The sequence below is a fragment of the Lutra lutra genome, chromosome X, assembly GCF_902655055.1.
Source record: "Lutra lutra chromosome X, mLutLut1.2, whole genome shotgun sequence".
Taxonomy (NCBI): domain Eukaryota; kingdom Metazoa; phylum Chordata; class Mammalia; order Carnivora; family Mustelidae; genus Lutra; species Lutra lutra.
In genome coordinates this window covers 90001775-90019188 of record NC_062296.1, presented here as the reverse complement: position 1 = coordinate 90019188, position 17414 = coordinate 90001775, and the positions used below count along the sequence as shown (strand labels likewise).

The window sequence follows — 17414 nt, the reverse complement described above, 5'->3', positions numbered from 1 at the left end:
GAAGAGCACCTTGGTATAAAGTAAAGAATGCTAGGGGCATCTGGCTGGCCCAGTTAGTAGAATGTGTGATTCTTGATCTCAGGTTTGTGGGTTCCAACCCTGTGCTGGGTGTACAGACTCTTTGAAAATAAACCAAAAAAAGAAAAAAAAAAAAAGAAAGATTGCTAGAACCCGGGCAGTGTTGTTAAATTTGACTCTTTCTCCGACTAGCTATGGGTGAGCTCTGTCAAGCCCCTCATTCTGCCTAGCCTCATTTACTCACTTACGGAATGAGAGGACTTGGTTACACAATTTCTACTGTTTCATTTAATTGAGAAAGAAAAATAACTGTGAGCGATATTAAGTTAATATTTTTTATTTTTTCAAATTTATAAAGCATTATATGACAAAATAACATACAGTTTATAAAGGAATTTGGGATAATCTGTCAGAAATATATCTCATCCTATCAGAAAAATAGGTCTAGTGTTTTGGTTATATGATATTTCTGTAGTTCACTGTATCTTAGACTAGTGATCAGCAAATTTTTCTGTAAAAGAGTAGAGAGTCAATATTTTAGGCTTTGAGGAGCAGGCTCTGGAAAATTTCTGTTGCATCATTTTTTCTCTTTAGTCATTTAAACACATGGAAGACAGGGAATGGGCAGGATTTGCTGACCCTTATTTTAAAGGATAAAATTTACATTTGCATAAAATCAAAATCACTTGCTTTATAATAACAACAACATCACCATCAACTAGAAGTTCCTGTTACATGTCATTACATGGGCACTGAACTTAGACAAAAAAGAAACCCACCGAAGTTGATCCCTAATGCCTACTGGGGCCAACCATCCATCTGCCGGCTGGGACCAGTTTTAGCCCTTGAAGTCCCCAGTCCCAGGGAACCTGGCATGACTGGTCAGCAACCACATAAAACCCTTGGGCAGCTTTCTTTCATGGGAAATCTGGGACCAAATTAAAAGGTAAAAAGCTTGAAATGGAAATGCTTTCAGGAGCTTCAACACATAAACAGCAGGCCAAGACCCCAGCTGGAAGACTCTAAAGGGAAAATTACAAGAGACTATTTCGTAGTCCTTTTTTTGGATTAAGCTTGATTGAGCCTAAATCTGCCTCCCAGTTATAAGTCCCAACCCAACAGGCTGCAGATGAGGAAAGGGCTTATTCACAGGCTTGGCAGGTGGTTTTGAACACAACTTTATACAACCTCTAGAGATGACAAATGCTAGATGTTAGGAAGAAACACAGCCCAGCCTTATTACTCAAAAGCAAACGAGTTTATAATTAACCCCTCCTGGGTTAGTCTGAAGCGGACATGTGACCCAGACCTAGCTGTGAACCTAACTATGAATACAAAAAATTACTAGTTGGGACTGCTTTGGAAACAGCCAGGAGTAAAAGAGAGAACAATATTGTCCACATGTTTTCATTATGTGCATTATTATCATTAATTTGAATCTTTAAGACTGCAAACTTGAAACTCAAAGGCAATCTTTCTCTTAGGAACTTGACTTGAAATTAGGTACACCAACTCCAAGGGAGCTTTGTTATTACTACATGGCTTTCCATTTGTACTTTGTAAAAACAGGAAGCTTTCTTAAGACATAAATATTAAAAAACAGATCTGATAGCTTAAAAGATGATGTCATTGAGTAAAACCAAATCAAGGAGATAATTTAGAATCTTTTGCAACATTTTCTTTCATTGTCATCAATTTGTGCCAGTTCTGATCTTGTTTGGAGCTGTGGTCCTATCTTTACGACTCATCCCACTTGGGTCATAGAACCATCTTTTTTTTCTTGGCATCAAAACCTCTTGCATCTTTTGAAGCTATGGCTATGGGTAGTTCTCCTTAGAATCTACTTTAGCAGAATCAGTGACACTGGAAAATAATCACACATTTCTCTAAATGGATCTTCCTACCCCTTCCATGGTATAAAATCCAAGGGAAAGAGGGAAGACCTATTCAGGTAGTGGCTTGATGTGTTGATTCTACAAGAAACCTGAAAATGAGTGTCTTTCCCTAAGTGGAAATTTTGGTTTGTTGTAAGGGGAGAAGGATGGGGTGTTAGAGCCACAAACTAGGTAAGTTGTAAGGGGTCATGGGTGAGCAAACAAAGACCAGGGTCCACTTGGGTGCATTGAACATGGCCATGTGGGGTCTGAGTGGTGGAATTTGAAGGAAGTGCTAAAGTAGTACTTCAATAAAACATTGAAAAAAATAAAACACAGAAGAAAATATATTAAAAAAATAATAATAGGGACACCAGGGTGGCTCAGTCAGTTGGGCTGCTACCTTCGGCTCAGGTCATGATCCCGGGGTCTTGGGATCGAGTCCTGCATCGGGCTCCTTGCTTGGCAGGGAGCCTGCTTCTCTCTCTGCCTCTGCCTGCCACTCTGCCTGCTTGTGTGCACACGCTCTCTCTCTCTCAAATAAATAAATAATCTTTTAAGAAATAATAATAATAATAATGGGGCACCTGGATGGCTCAGTCGTTAAGTGTCTGCCTTCAGCTCAAGTCATGATCCTGGAGACCTGGGATCGAGCCCCACATTGAGTCCCTGCTCAGTAGGAAGCCTGCTTCTCCCTCTCCCACTCGCCCTGCTTGTGTTCCCTATCTCACTGTGTCTCTCTGTCAAATAATAAATAAAATCTTAATAATAATAATAATAATGAAAAAAATAAAGTAGTACTTCACTGGGGTGCCTGGCTGGCTCAGTGGGTGAAGAGACCCAATCTTGATTTCAGCTCCGGTCATGATCTCGAGTTGAGCCCCGTGTTGAGCCTCTCATGTGGATCTACAGTGGGGCGTCTGCTTGAGATTCTCTTCCCCATCACCTGCCATACTCACTCACTTGCACTCTCTCTCAAATTATAAGAAATAAATAATTCTTCAAAGTAGTGCTTCACCAGCTCTCTGCCAAGGCACATAAATGCATATTCCTCTACAAAGTGTGATATGTGTGTCAGAGGTTCTGTTACTCACCCACCGCCATTCACTCAACTCCAGAAAACAAGTGGACATCAGCTTCCTGTTTTACCTGGTGATCAATCAGGAAACTCTTAATCATGTTTCATTGAATTTTAATACCTCCCTTCCAAAACCACTGGATGAACGCAAGTTAACTGTCTCAAGATGAGTTTCTGAGCTTCACCTAAACACAGGAACTGCTTTTTTCCCAAAGCTTGTATAAGGGAAGGGTGTTAGCTGGAAAAAGAAGCACAAGGGACAGAGGACATAATGGCTTCCCATTTGGTTGCTGGTCCTGCCAAGGTCACCCTCACCGTGCTTCCTTGCCCTGTAGCTGTTGCTTCCAATAATAGTTGGTTCCAATTTCCAGGATCCTTCTCCACTCCCTTGAAGGTACCAAGGCCAGCCAGCTAGCAGCTGCTTCCTCAGCGGTCTGGAGCCTGGCTCTACTACTAACTACTACCAACTGCTGTTTGCTCCCATGGGCCTAGGGGTGACCACTGCTTCCAGCCGCCGTGACTGCTTCCGTGTCACTATAGCCTTCCCTCCATGACTTCTTGGTCCTCTAATACCTATTTCACTGAGTATATTAAATTCTCTCTGTTAAAATAACTGGTGTGTTTCCTCCTAGTTTAATTGCTTCTCTCCCTCTCTTTCTCCCCCTTTTATTTTAAGTTTATTTATTTATTTGTTTTAGTAATCTCTCCACCCAGTGTGGGGCTTGAACTCATGACCCCAAATTCAAGAGTTGAATGTTCTTCTGAGACATCTGGTCACCCCTTTTTGTTGCTTCTTGATGGAGACTCTTCTCTGTAAGCTTCTAAGGTTCAGATTTCTCAAACATGGCATGTAGCAATAGAAGAGAGCCTGGAAACATCCTTTCCAACTTATCTAGGGTTGACTGTCACCCCACTGGGGTCTATGTGCTTACATAAAGTGGTCCCCAAAGGGGCCTCCTCCTTCTCAGATCCCCATCACCCCCCACACATGCCACATATACATTCCTGTTGCAGCTTTGTCCCTGCTGCGTGGATTGACATCACACCAATGGTTCTGCTTAAGAGTTCTCTTTCATCTTTACTCAGAAAAGAATCAACCTGCCCGCTAGGGGACCACAACAAATAGCCTGGATTCCAGAACATTCCTCTCATTGATTCCCTCCATAGCAGGATGGCCTATAACTTATTCAGGGTCAGTCTGCTTTCCATTCTGACTATTTAGGACGGTCGGCCCCTCCTCAGAAGGCCACACACTAGGTGATCAGAGGGCTTCTAGACAAGCCCTGAGACTCCTCCTTTTAGGCCCATGAGTCCCTTCTTAGATACACTTAGAGTCTATAAAATGGACCTTAAAAATTATCTATCATCTATTCCAATGTTCATTTTAAGGAGGATCTATACATTCTATATATTTTTTTAAATGACAATTTTGGACAAATAAACCAAAAAAAAAATTGGCTAAATAGGTAATTCTCAGAATACGAATATTCCTTTTGCCTGATGCTGTAAAGCAGCCAAGATACTCAAAGGAGATCTGATAAAATACATTTAGATTTCATTTTGATCTTTAACCTGGGTCTGCACATCTTCAGGCCATGGAGTCACAATCTCAACAAATGCCGGGTTTGGGAATATGTAGATTTTATGGAAGAGCACTAGAGCAATTTTCCTATCATTATTCAGCAGCTGCCACTCCTGAAAATTGTAATTGCAGAGAAATAGAATGTTCTCAAATCATGATGTGGGGAGGCAATGTTCTGTGATCTGGAGCATGCCGTCCTAGCGAGGAATACAGCATAAAATCTGAATATTTTGAATATAAAATGAAAATATTGCTCGGTCTTGCTGGGGTACATGAGGCCAGCACTCTTCAGTTTTTCAAAATAGTTGACAATATTTTGGTCCTTCGAACACCAGTGGTCATGTTCTGATGTGGACCCACGTAATCTTCTGTGTGTTCCAGTTCTGATATTTGATTATGACATTCCCACTACTATTGAACAACCACACTCATGTACATTTAGAAAGCACTTTAAACAATGAACTCTTTATTTTCCCCATAAATGTACAATAGCAGCCCAAGTTGAAAAACAGGGATGGGTCTCCACGGTAATGTTTAAATGTCTTCATTCCATTCACGATGTTAACGCTGAGATTATCCTTTTATTTTATATTGTTATATAATGAACTCCCCCAAATCATAGTTTAAACCAGCAAACATCTATTATCTCTCCACATCTGTGGATCAGGAAGTCAAGAGCACCTCAGCTGGGTGATGGCTCTTGGACAAGAGTTGCAACAAGGTTGCAGACAAGCTATTGACCAGGGCTGCGGTCCCTTGAACATGGGGTTGGAGGATCAGTTTGCAGCCTCCCCATGTGGTTATTTGCTCACCTCAGTTCCAGGGGGCTGTTGGCCAGAGGCTTCAGGTCCTCCATGGGCCCGATCAAAACAGAAGAGACTGTTGCCCTTAGAACAAGCAATCTTTGAGACCCTGCTCACAGTTCTTTTGGATATAGACCCAGTAGTGGAATTACTGGATCATGTAGTAGTTCTAGATTTAATTTTTTGAAGAACTGTCATACCCTTTCATACTGCTTGGGCCATTTTATGATCTTGTCAACAGGATACAAGGGTTTCAGTTACTCCACATCCTCACTAATTGGTTTCTCTTTTCTTATCTTTTATAAGCCACCCCAATGGGTGCCAGGCGGTATCTCATTGTGGTGTTGATGTGCATTTCTCTAATGGGTGTGTGAGGTTGAACATCTTGTCATGTGTTTGTTGGCCATTTGGAGAAATGTCTGCTCAAGTCTTTTGGCCATTTTAAAATCATGTTATTTGTTTGTTGTTAATCTTATTGAGTTGTAGTTCTGTGTCCTAATTATTCACCCCTTATCAGATAGAGGATTTGCAAAGATTGTCTCCCATAGGATGCCTTTTCACTTTGTTGATTATGCTCTTGGATACACCAATTTGTTTTGTTTTGCTTTGTTTCATTGGTTTGTTGGTTTGTTGTCTGATCTTATTGATCTGTTACTCTTAGAAAATCCTTTTTGGCTGGACTCCAAGCTAGAGGTAGAAACTCTCGGAAAGGACAGCCTCCGTCTCTTGGCAATCTGTTTCTGGTGGGTTTTCTTTGGCCTCCTTCATCCTCTTGGGCAAGAGTTTAGCATGTTCTGCAGCCTCTTCCTTATCTTTCTTAGTGTGCTGTTTCTTCAGAGCGATACACCGTCATTTGCTTTGGAGGACAAGTGGAGTAACAAGACGCTGGATCTTGGGAGCTTTTGTTCTAGGTTTCTCACTGTCTGTTTAAGGGCTTTCTCACGACATACTGGGGGACATTACCTCTGCGAGACTGAAGAGTTTGTGGATTCTGGTAGCTCTTTTGGGCCCTGGGTGATGAGGCACAGTACTATCAGTGAGCCCAGAAATATCCTTGTCCCCTTTTTTTTTTACAATAACCAAACTGAGAACATTGAGATTGATATCCACAGCACAACCCTGAGCATACTTGCACTTTCCTTCTCCAGCCCTCCTTGGTCTGTAGCAGGAATACCCTTACTCAGGTGCAGGTGGACATGGCCATGTGTCAAGACACGCTGCTTCCTGGGGAAGCCTTGTTCCTCATTGCCACATAATTTTGGCAAGGACCACATAACCCTTCCATTCTTCACCCAGAGCATCAGCAGCAACTTCTGTAGCCATATGCTTCTTTTCTTTTTTAAATTTAAGTTCAACTAGCCAACATATAGTACATGGTTAGTTTTTGATGTATGTTCAATGATTCATTAGTTGCATAACACCCAGTGCTCATCTGCTTCTCAGAAAAGGTACGGAGTTTGCATTCATCTTCTGCTTCACTGAGTTTCTGGCAGCCAGTAGCTGGGAAGGAGATGTTCAGCTTTATCCTAAAGCAGTCTACTGCCTCCGAGGCACCACAAAAAGTGCGATACACAAAAGCCTTTAAGTTTGATAGAGTCCCATGTGACTCTTATTGCTTTTATTTTCTGTATTTTTGGTGTCATTTCCAAGAAGTCAGTGTCAAATCCAAAGTCACGAAGCTCTTCCTCGATGCTTTTGTCAGAGAGGAAGACCGTGTCCTCTGCCCTTAAAGGTCCTTAGAATCGAAGGACATGAGGCAGATTAACAGGAGAAAATCAAATTTAATAGCATAGATACAGGGAATCCACACAGACATGAGATTCCGAAGACCATGAGGTGATGTGAAGCTTATATGAGCTGAGGGAAAAGGTAGGGGTCTGGTCTGCTGATACAAAGGGGAGAAAACTCATTAGCAAGAGGTGAAAGGAGATGTTTGGAAAAACAAGATGGTTCTATCACGCAGATGAGTTCCTTCCTAAAGGGGCCTCTGTTCCAACTTCCCCTCCTGCGGGCAGGCTCTCCTTTCCAATGTAAATGTAGGTAGTCATGGGGGTGGCAGAGCACCTTCCCTGCCCTGCTGGCTTTTTATTACTTTTAACTTGAAATAATCTTTATGCCAAATGGCCTGTTTGGGGGTGTCTCATCCTGCAGCCCTTCATGTTCCTCTGGGAGTTTTACAGTTTTGAATCTTTAGTTCAGTCTTTAATCTACTTTTAGTTAATTTTTGTATGTGGTATAAGAGAAAAGTTCAACATCACTCTTTTGCATGTGGATGTCAGTTTTCTCAGTATTATTAGTTGAAAAAACTATCCTTTCCCTAACAAACAGTTTTGGCACCTATGTTGAAGACCATTTGACCACCTATCTGAGGGTTCATTTGGGGACTTTGTATCCTATTCCATTGGCCTATAGGTCTGTCTTTATGGCAGTACCACACTCTTTTGATTACTATAGCTTTCAAATATGTTTTGAAATCAAGGAGGTGTGAGACCTCCAACTTTACTCTTCTTCTTTTTTTTTTCCTTCTTCTTTTTTTTAATAGTGAAGAATTTGTATTTAGATTCAGCCAGCTGGACTCAGTTTAGACGATCCCAATTTTGTTGGCAACATCCAAAGCATCATAGTCAGGAACTAGTCAAACATATGCCTTCTTCTTTCCATCAGGCCTGATCAAGATGTTGGCCTTGGCCACATCAATGTCATAGAGCTTCTTCACAGCCTGTTTGATATGGTGCTTGTTGGCCTTGACATCCACAATGAACACAAGTATGTTGTTGTCTTCTGTTTTGTTCATGGCTGACTCAGTATTCAGGGGGAACTTGATGATGGCATAGTGATTGAACTTGTTTCCCCTGGGGGTGCTCTTTCGAGGATATTTGGGCTGCCTTCAGAGACGCAGAGTCTTGGGTCGCTGGAATGTAGGTGACCTGTGGATCTTCTTTTTTCTGTGACCATGGAAGCCTTTTAGCACCACTTTCTTGGCCTTCAAAGCCTTTGCTTTGGTCTTTGGCTTTGGGAGGGGCAGGGGCTTCTTTCTTAGCTTTCGATGCCATCTTCACAAAAGGGCTAATCTTCTTTTTCAAGATTATTTTTGACTAATTGTGGTCCCTTGAGATTTCACATGAATTTTAGGATGGATTTTTTTTTTTCCCTACAAAAAATGCTGTTTGGATTTTGATAGGGCTTGCATTGAATTTGCAGATCTCTTTGGATAGTACTGACATCTTAATATCAACTTTTTCAATCCACGAACATAGATGTCTTTCCATTTATTTATGTCTTTAATTTCTTTCAGCAATGTTTTATAGTTTTCAATGTGTAAGTCTTTCACCTCCTTGGTTAAGTTTATCCCTAAGTATTTTATTATTTTTTATGCTATTGTAAATATTTTTAAATTTTCTTTTCAAATTGTTCATTGTCGGTACATGGAAACACAATTGGTTTTAGTGCATTCACTTTGTATCTTGCAACTTTGCTAAATCATTTATTAGTTCTAACACTTTTTTGTGGGGTTCTTTAGCATTTTCCCATAATAGCTCATGTCCTACAAACAAAGATGATATTACTTCTTCCTGTCCAGTTTGAATGCCTTTTCTTTCTTTTTCTTACCTCATTGCTCTGGCTGGGACTTCCAATACTATGTTGAATAAAAGTAGCAAAAGAGAGCATTCTTACCTTGTTCACGATCTTAGAGGAAATTTTTTGTCTTTTACTACTGAGTATGATGTTAGCTATGGAATTTTCATATATGGTTTTTATTATATGGAGGTAGTTTTGTTCTACTCCTGGTATGTTGAGTGTTTTTTATCATGAAAGGGTTTTAGGTCTTGTCAAATGCTTTTCCTTCATCGATTGAAATGATCATGTGGTTTTTGTCCCGTATTCTATCAATGTATTATATTACATTGATGAATTCTCATATGCTAAACCACTGTTATATTCCAGGAATAAATCGCACTCACTCATGGTGTATAATCCTTTTGATGTGCTCTTAAGTTGGATTTGCTGGTATTTTGTTGAACATTTTTGCGTATGACATCATCTTAACTAATTACATCTACAATGATCCTATTTCTAAATAAGGTCACAGTTTTAATTGCTGTGAGCTGGGACTTCAACATCTCAAACCCCTGTAATTTTCACCCCAAGTGCCCACATGCTTTATTTATTTTGAGTTCTGTAGTTCCAGAGAATTGCTTTTCATTGTTTACAGAGGCCCTTTGAATGCAAACCATTTGTATCATTCCCTTGATTTCTCCGCCCTCCCCGCTGCTGTGGACACCAGCCACTTTTGTACAGTGAACTCATTTTTAATTCAGGAAAAAAAAAGAAAATAAATGATTGGTATATAGGTCAATTCCTAGTTCTGTCTCAGAAAACAAAGGACCAGGGTTCAGCTAGCATAGCGTTCAATTATTTCTTCATATGGCCTTTGTACATATGCTCACGTGCATTTCACTTCTCTCTTTCCTGTGACCCAGAGATAGTAAATTTCCAAAGATCTGGCTCAGAGCTAGGTAAAAAGTCCAAATTTATCACATCTTGGATGAATCTTATTTGATGCTTTTGAGAATCTTTTGACCTCACCAAACTAGACTGGTTTCTGTACAGAGGTATGGATTGTTAAAAATGAACTTCATATTTTTTTTTTAATGGAACTGGGTTTTTCCACCAGCCGGGTTGATGATTACTCTAAGATTTTAAGCATATTGTTGAGACTTTAGTAAAAGGTCTCTCAAAACACTCAAGGAATACATAAGGTCTTTGGTTACTTTCTGATATTGTTCTCTTTAGGAAGTCTCCCTGGTGCCCTGACCTTCCCATGCCACCCTGGAGCTCTGAGCAGTTTCTTACAGGTTCAAGACCATTCTCCTATATCTTAACCAATTGAGAGCCTTCTACTCAAAGCTTCGGCACGTTGGAAATAAATTTTCCACTGTGGGAACATTTTCATTTTTCAAATTAAAATTGCAACACAGTGCTATGGTTAGAAGAGTGACATTTCTAATTAAGGTGACACCAAGTCACACACATGATACAGATGAATCACTTTATGGTGTTCACCACACTTGACAGACAGAGCAAGATGCTTCTGAAAAATTAAGCATTGGCTTGTAGCATCTGTCCATGTTAATCTATTCTTGAAAGATGAGCATATCCAACCTTCTCTTGGGAGATTAAGGAAGTAACAAGATGATTTTTTACGAAATTGAATATCAGATTTTCTTATGAATCAGGAAGAAGGTTATGGTGTTTCTTCAGAAGGGACTTCTTATTTATAGTATTTTGTCAAGTGGGGTACTGGAGCCAGCTCACAAAGGCCCATAAGATCTAATTCTTTTTTTTTTTTTTTAAAGATTTATTTATTTATTTGACAGACAGAGATCACAAGTAGGCAGAGAGGCAGGCAGAGAGAGAGGAGGAAGCAGGCTCCCTGCTGAGCAGAGAGCCCGATGTGGGGCTCGATCCCAGGACTCTGGGATCATGACCTGAGCCGAAGGCAGAGGCTTTAACCCACTGAGCCACCCAGGCGCCCCCATAAGATCTAATTCTTAAAAATGCGGGAATTTTGTGAGTTGATTGACATCATGTTGTTTGCTTGAAATAGGCCATGGTGGAAGGATTTACACCATGGAAATCAGAAATGTTACAAACAGGGGCTTTTACCAACATACCACTGAGTTTGTCCCTTCTTCTTCTTTTTTTTTTTTTAAGATTTTATTTATTTATTTGACAGAGAGAGAGAGATCACAAGTAGGCAGACAGGCAGGCAGAGAGAGAGGGGGAAGCAGGCTCCCTACTGAGCAGAGAGCCCAATGCGGGGCTCCATCCCAGGACCCCAGGATCATGACCTGAGCTGAAGACAGAGGCTCCAACCCACTGAGCCACCCAGGCACCCCTGTCCCTTCTTTTTTAATACAAGCAATGAACACTATGCATAAAATGCTTGCGATGTCCTTTTTAAAATGGTGGCCCCACCAAAAAAACCAATATATATATTTTCTTTTTCCTAAAGAGAAATATGTGTGTGTGTGTGTGTGTGTGTGTGTGCATGTGCATGTATTTTTAATGGAATGCATAACCTATTTGAGAAGAGAAAACAAAGAGTAAACATTATCCATGAGGATAAAAGGAGTCCAAAGAAGAGGGAGAAAGCAGTGGGCGCACATACGGCAGAAACTTCGTGAACATGTTGGACTTTGAGCTGGGTCTCAAAGTACAGGTAGGAAAGGGAAAGGAGCAATTAAGTGGAGGGAAGGTCATGACAAAGAATTGGTAAGCAGATGGAAGGAGTCAAATCTACCGTGCGTAGGAACAGCAAGTATGGAATGAGAGGGCGTAGCCCTGTAGGGAGCTTGCAACTGTGTGCGGCGCAATACAGTCTGTGAAGACTTTCTTACACGTCGTCTCATTCTTTTCTTCAAGCCTGAGAGATGAGGGCAACTGAGGGTCAAAGGATCAGTGTGACCCAGCAGGATGAGCCCACGTTTGGAAAAAAATAGGAGGCTTTTATGCCCTGCTCGTCTTTCTTCCCACGGTCCCGTGTTGATTCTGTTCATCTATGTTGTAAGGCATGTAACAAAGAGAAACAGCCATGAGAAGGGATTCTAAATGAGTAATAATGCAGTACACCCTGGTTTGCTTTAAATGTGCAGCTATGATGTTCTGGGTGGCTCTGAATGGCAGTAAGGTCTGACTTCTTTATTTTTAAGATTTTATTTATTTGAGAGAAAGAGAGAGCACAGAGGGAGAGTGAGAGGAGAAAGCAGACTCCCCACTGAGCAGGGAGCCTGATGAGGGGCTTGATCCCAGGACTCCCTGATCATGACCTGAGCTGAAGGCAGATGTTTAACAGACTAAGCTACCCAGGCACCCCATAAGGTCTAACTTCTAAGTATAATTGCTTCCAAGAGTTCAGATACAATTTCTGTGCAAGATGTCCAATATACCCCAGCCCATAGCTTCATTGTACTTAATGCTAACTCTGGACAGGAAACAGAATAGTAATTAGAGCTCAATTTCTAAGAAAAAGCACAGAACAAGTAAAAAATAGTACTATCTAAACCAGGAGGCTTGCATTCTTAGGTCCCCTGAGAGTCAACTTTTCTAAAAGAAATATTTTTGTTCTTTTCCCCATACCATACACTAACCTTCAAAAGGGATAAACAGGAATTAAACTTTGGAGCTTAAAATTTTCCAGGAACCCGAAAACCACAAACACTGTTGAGCGAAAGAAGCCAGACACAAATGCAATACTTGACGACTTCGCTTCTGTAAAGTATGAGAAAAACGGGCAAAACTAATCTGTGCTGTTAGAGGTCAACCTTGTGGTTATTGTTGGTGGGGTGGGGGGCTCAGGGCCAGGAAGGGGTCAGAAGATAGCTCCTGGGGTATCAGTGATGTTCAGTTTCTCCCTCTGGGTGCTGTTTACACAGGCATGTTCACTTGGCAACTCATCAAGCTTCCCCATATTAAGTGTACATTTTTCCTTATGTATGTTATACTTTAATAAAAAGGTTCTTAAATATTTCCTGCAAAAAATATTAAGTAGGATAGAGCCAGGATTACAGTACTTTGAGAGACAAATAATGTTTGATGCTGGAAAAATGCTCAGTGATAAGAGAGTCAAGGACTCTAAGTCTGCTCCAGCCGATGTTCGGGTTGAGCAGTCTATGGAGGTTCTGTGGGAAGAGGGCCATGTCCACGGGAACGATGGGACATTCCAGCCTTCCAAAGGGGCGCCAGAATGTGACTGAGGGATACTCGAGAGGATTACAGGAACACTAGGAGGCCCGAGATGGCATGCAATGTATGATACTAAACTACAACAGATAACAATCAGGGTCTGGCCCACTCTGAGGCCATTTTCCCATTACTCAGCTGATTGGTTGCCCTTTAATACCTTAATTTAGAAGGAAATCATTTCAGATAAAGATGGCAAAGGCCATATTCATATAGGCAAAGGAAAATGTTTTAGTCACTCAGTGAATAGGATACAATTTCGGTTTTTTTTTTTTTTTAAGATTTTATTTATATATTTGACAGACAGAGACCACAAAGGCAGAGAGGCAGGCAGAGAGGGAGAGAGGAGGAAGCAGGCTTGCAACTGAGCAGAGAGCCCGATGTGGGGCTCGATCCCAGGACCCTGAGATCATGACCTGAGCTGAAGACAGAGGCTTTAACCCACTGAGCTACCCAGGTGCCCCTAGGATACAATTTTAAAAGGAGGGTATAAGTCCCCTTGAATCCCATTTTCTCATGGCTCTTCATAACTTTAGCAAATACTCAAAATCATGGGATTTTTTTTTTCCTTAGCAGAAAGAGTTTTACAATTTAAGAGACATACTATCTTATCTCCCTTCTAGATTTTCCAAACCTGTAACTTGTATCAAGTCAGATCATCAGAATGTTCTGTACCATTTTTAGTTAGTGTCTTACCTCTTTGGAGCAGGGATCTGATTTTTTTTCTATGCTATGGAGCCCATTGGTGGTCTGGTGAAGCCCATAGGACCTTGTCCAGAATAAGCATTTAAATGCATAAAATAAATGCCAAAATGCATGGAGTTACAAAGAAAACCACTTATACTAAAATTCAGTTAGCAAAATATTTCAGTATAGCAATATATGTGCTTCTTAATTAAAGCATTACAAACAAGAGCTGCCTGAGTTCTTTTTTTTTAGAATATTTTTATTTATTTATTTTAGAGACAGGAGGGGGTGCCCACATTAGCAGGGGGGAGGGGCAGAGGCAGGGAGAAAATCTCAAGCAAACTCTGAGTGAAGCTCAGAGCCTAACGGAGGGCTCCATCTTGAGACCCTGAGATCATGACTTGAGCCAAAACTAAGAGTCGGACCCTTAACCGACTGAGCCATCCAAGAGCTGCCTGAGTTCTAACAGTAATTGTACTTTCAAAGTAGGAACGAGAACATGAACTTCTGAGATTCTGGTGATAACTATATCATTGATAAGAAAATACCTGTGATATTAGTTAACCATCTCCATTTTAGAAACTGTTCTTGGCCTATATTCATGTTAACAGTCATTTGACCATAACATTCTTGATTTTTTGGTAAAACTATTTAAATCATTGAATAACCTGTAATTCAAGCTCTTGCGAATAAAGGGTTTAGATTCTAGCAGTAAGAGCAATCGCCTAAGAAGCTTCATGTGTAACTGACCTGCTTACATTTTCGCTCTGGTTAAATTTTCCATTTATTGAGAGTAAAAGTATTAACCCATGTGGCTTCCATATTTGGCTTCTTTGACTTTATATAGTTTTTGTTTTCTGCTGCTATTGTATGCACCCAACTTTATGTGTGTTTTTTATTGAGAGCTATTATGTATGTGCATGTGTGTTTAGAGCTATGGCATAAATACAAGAGTAAGAGTCATTATTCCAACACATCCAGGGCCGCTGAGCCTCTTTGAGGATATGGGTGTTGGTCTCCAGACACTGTGATCTTTCCTAGCCACCAGTATCTGCTTACCTCTTCATTGTTTGCTGACAAAACTAACCAACACATTTGATATTTAAGCTTGGAAAAACAAAGGTAAAGGTTTTATTTCTGGGGACAAATGAAAGTGACATATTTTTAGGAAGAAGATTTGGAGCTAAAAGCACATGGAAGCAGGCAGGCTGAAGGAATAGAATCTGCTAAGGATAACATGTACATCAAACTTCATATCACTTAGGTGTGGAAAGAAAGTTTCATTTCCACTCTCCTTGCTAAAGAAAGGGTGAAATGGTTTTCAGGTATAACTGTTTGGCTGTTTATTTAATCTGCCCATCATATGAGCATTTGAAGGTAACTCTGACAATTCAGACACATTAGAAAGGTGGCTAGTTCAGGAAAAGACTACCCCTCCCCCCCACCGCAACAATCCCCACCACCACCACCAAGAGAGCACCAGTGAGTTTCTCTATACTCTCTGGAACATTCTTGAGATTTAAAATTTCATGTGGATAATTCTATCCTTGATCCCAGTTTGTTTTCTTCTACCAATTCTCCTTCCTTCAAATACACACACATACATACCACCTATTGGATTATTCCAGGATCTGAATATTTTGAAATGAATATATGATCAGGAGCAAGAGTTTATCTTGAGGCTGGAGGGAAAACAACAACAACAAATAGCACAAGCTCTTTGTCAATGTCCTATATCCAAATAATTGAAAACCTTGGTAAATAGCAACGATAAGATTTAGAATTAATTTGCAGTGTAGCTGAATGTGGATTTGTTGTTATGTGAGAGAGCGTGGTTTCCAGCAGACGGGAATTGACTTTGAAAAAATATTCCAGTGTGGAGTAGCATTGGGTATGGTGAAGGACAGCGTGCCCATGTCCTGTTGTTGAAGGGCATGGCAGAGGGTCAACCAGAGTTGACCCTCTGGCTATGGTGTAATTTCCTTTCATGCTCTAATCTTTCTACCCCCATTTAAATGTGATTTTTTTCTTCTTGTATTGATTTCAATTTAAAAATTCTATGCTCACGGAGAAAAATGAGAAGGGAGATATATTCATTTTTTTTAAAAGATGTTAAAGTGACAAAAAAAGTCTTAGCGTTCTGATTTACTAACTTCAAGGTACTGCCTGTGTGATAGATAATAAATGTATTTGCTGGGTTGGAAAGGGACCTCTCATGACAGCCAGAAAGAGTAGATGAATTGCATGATAATTTTCTTTGTCCTTATTTAGCAAATGCTGTGGGCTTGGTTTTCTTCCCTGTTCAGCTTAAGAGTGACCATGACAATGGATGACTCCAATTCAGAAGCAAGGCCATCCTTAAATATGTTCTCCGTTTGTCTGCCTCTATGAAAGTGGCAGTGACAGTACCTGACCCCTCCCTAGAGATGAGACCATCCTTAATTGTTCTCTTTATTCTTCCACCCCCACACTCATGCAGGAGCCTGGGTCATGCCCCACAGGCTTTTTGGATAACCATCACAGCAGCTCCCCAAAACTTTTAAATCTGCATGTCCTCTGTAGCCAGCCAGCAAGGGCACAGGATGACCTTCAAACACTTTAAAATGGTCTTTCCTGGGGCACCTGGATGGCTCAGTCAGTTGAGTGTCTGCCTTCGGCTCAGGTCATGATCTTGGGGTCCTGGGATTGAGTCCCACCTCAGGCTTCTCGCTCAGAGGGGAGTCTGCTTCTCCCTCTCATTCTTTCTCTGCCCCTCCCCTGCTCATGCTCTCTCTGTCTCTGTGTGTGTGTCTCTCTCAAATAAATAAAATCTTTAAAAAATTAATAAATAAAATAGTCTTCCCTTGGGGTCAAGGGTTAAGAAGCCCATCAGAGTCCCCTGGAGAAGTTCATGACTTGAGGGTAGACATTTTAACAGTTTTGTCTATGAACAGACCAAAAATTTTCTCACTACTGATTTCCCTACCTCTCGTATTTGAAGCTTTTAGAGAAGGAAGGGAGCTGTCATTCCAAAATTGCTATTGTTTGGTGTGGTTTAACATATCTCACTCACTTAGCACAATCAGAAAAAAGTTGAAAAGAAAATTAGCAAGCTAGTTCCTTTCAAAAACAATTACCATCCATGGAGGGGACAACATGTGTATGTGCCTAGTAGGGGACCTGCTCTGTGCTGTGTGCTCAGTGATGGCGGCTGTTATCATGCACTTCCTCTTTTAGGAAAGGCTGCCTTATTAACTCACCTCACACAAAGACATCTGGAGACGACCCTACAAGAGGAAATAAGATGGCTGGCCAAATGCTTCCTTTCATTTAAGTACAATCCATGAGATTTCCTGACCATTCATCATAAACAAAGAGGCATTTGCAGCTTTAGGAACTCAATGGATACACTACTGTTGGGAAGGAAGAATTTCCTCTACTCTTCTAGGTCCTTCTTACCAGACTAAGAATCAAATTGACACGAGATAGATCAACAGGAGAAAATCAAATTTAATTTTATGCTTACAAGGAATGCACACACCCATGAAATTCCAAAGACAGACATAATAAAGTATGTATGTCATCCTGAATTAAGAAGAAGGAAGTAGGCATCTGGGAATTCAAAGGGAAGGAATGCAGTTTACAGGAAG

At 40.7% G+C, this 17414-nt stretch overlaps 2 pseudogenes; both read right to left on the bottom strand.

Annotated features, from left to right (window-relative positions):
- Positions 1 to 5966: 5966 nt before the first annotated feature.
- On the bottom strand, positions 5967 to 7708 carry LOC125091549 (40S ribosomal protein S6-like; annotated as a pseudogene).
- Positions 7709 to 7893: 185 nt separating this feature from the next.
- LOC125091796 (60S ribosomal protein L23a-like) lies at positions 7894 to 8408 on the bottom strand (annotated as a pseudogene).
- Between the last annotated feature and the right edge of the window lie 9006 nt (positions 8409 to 17414).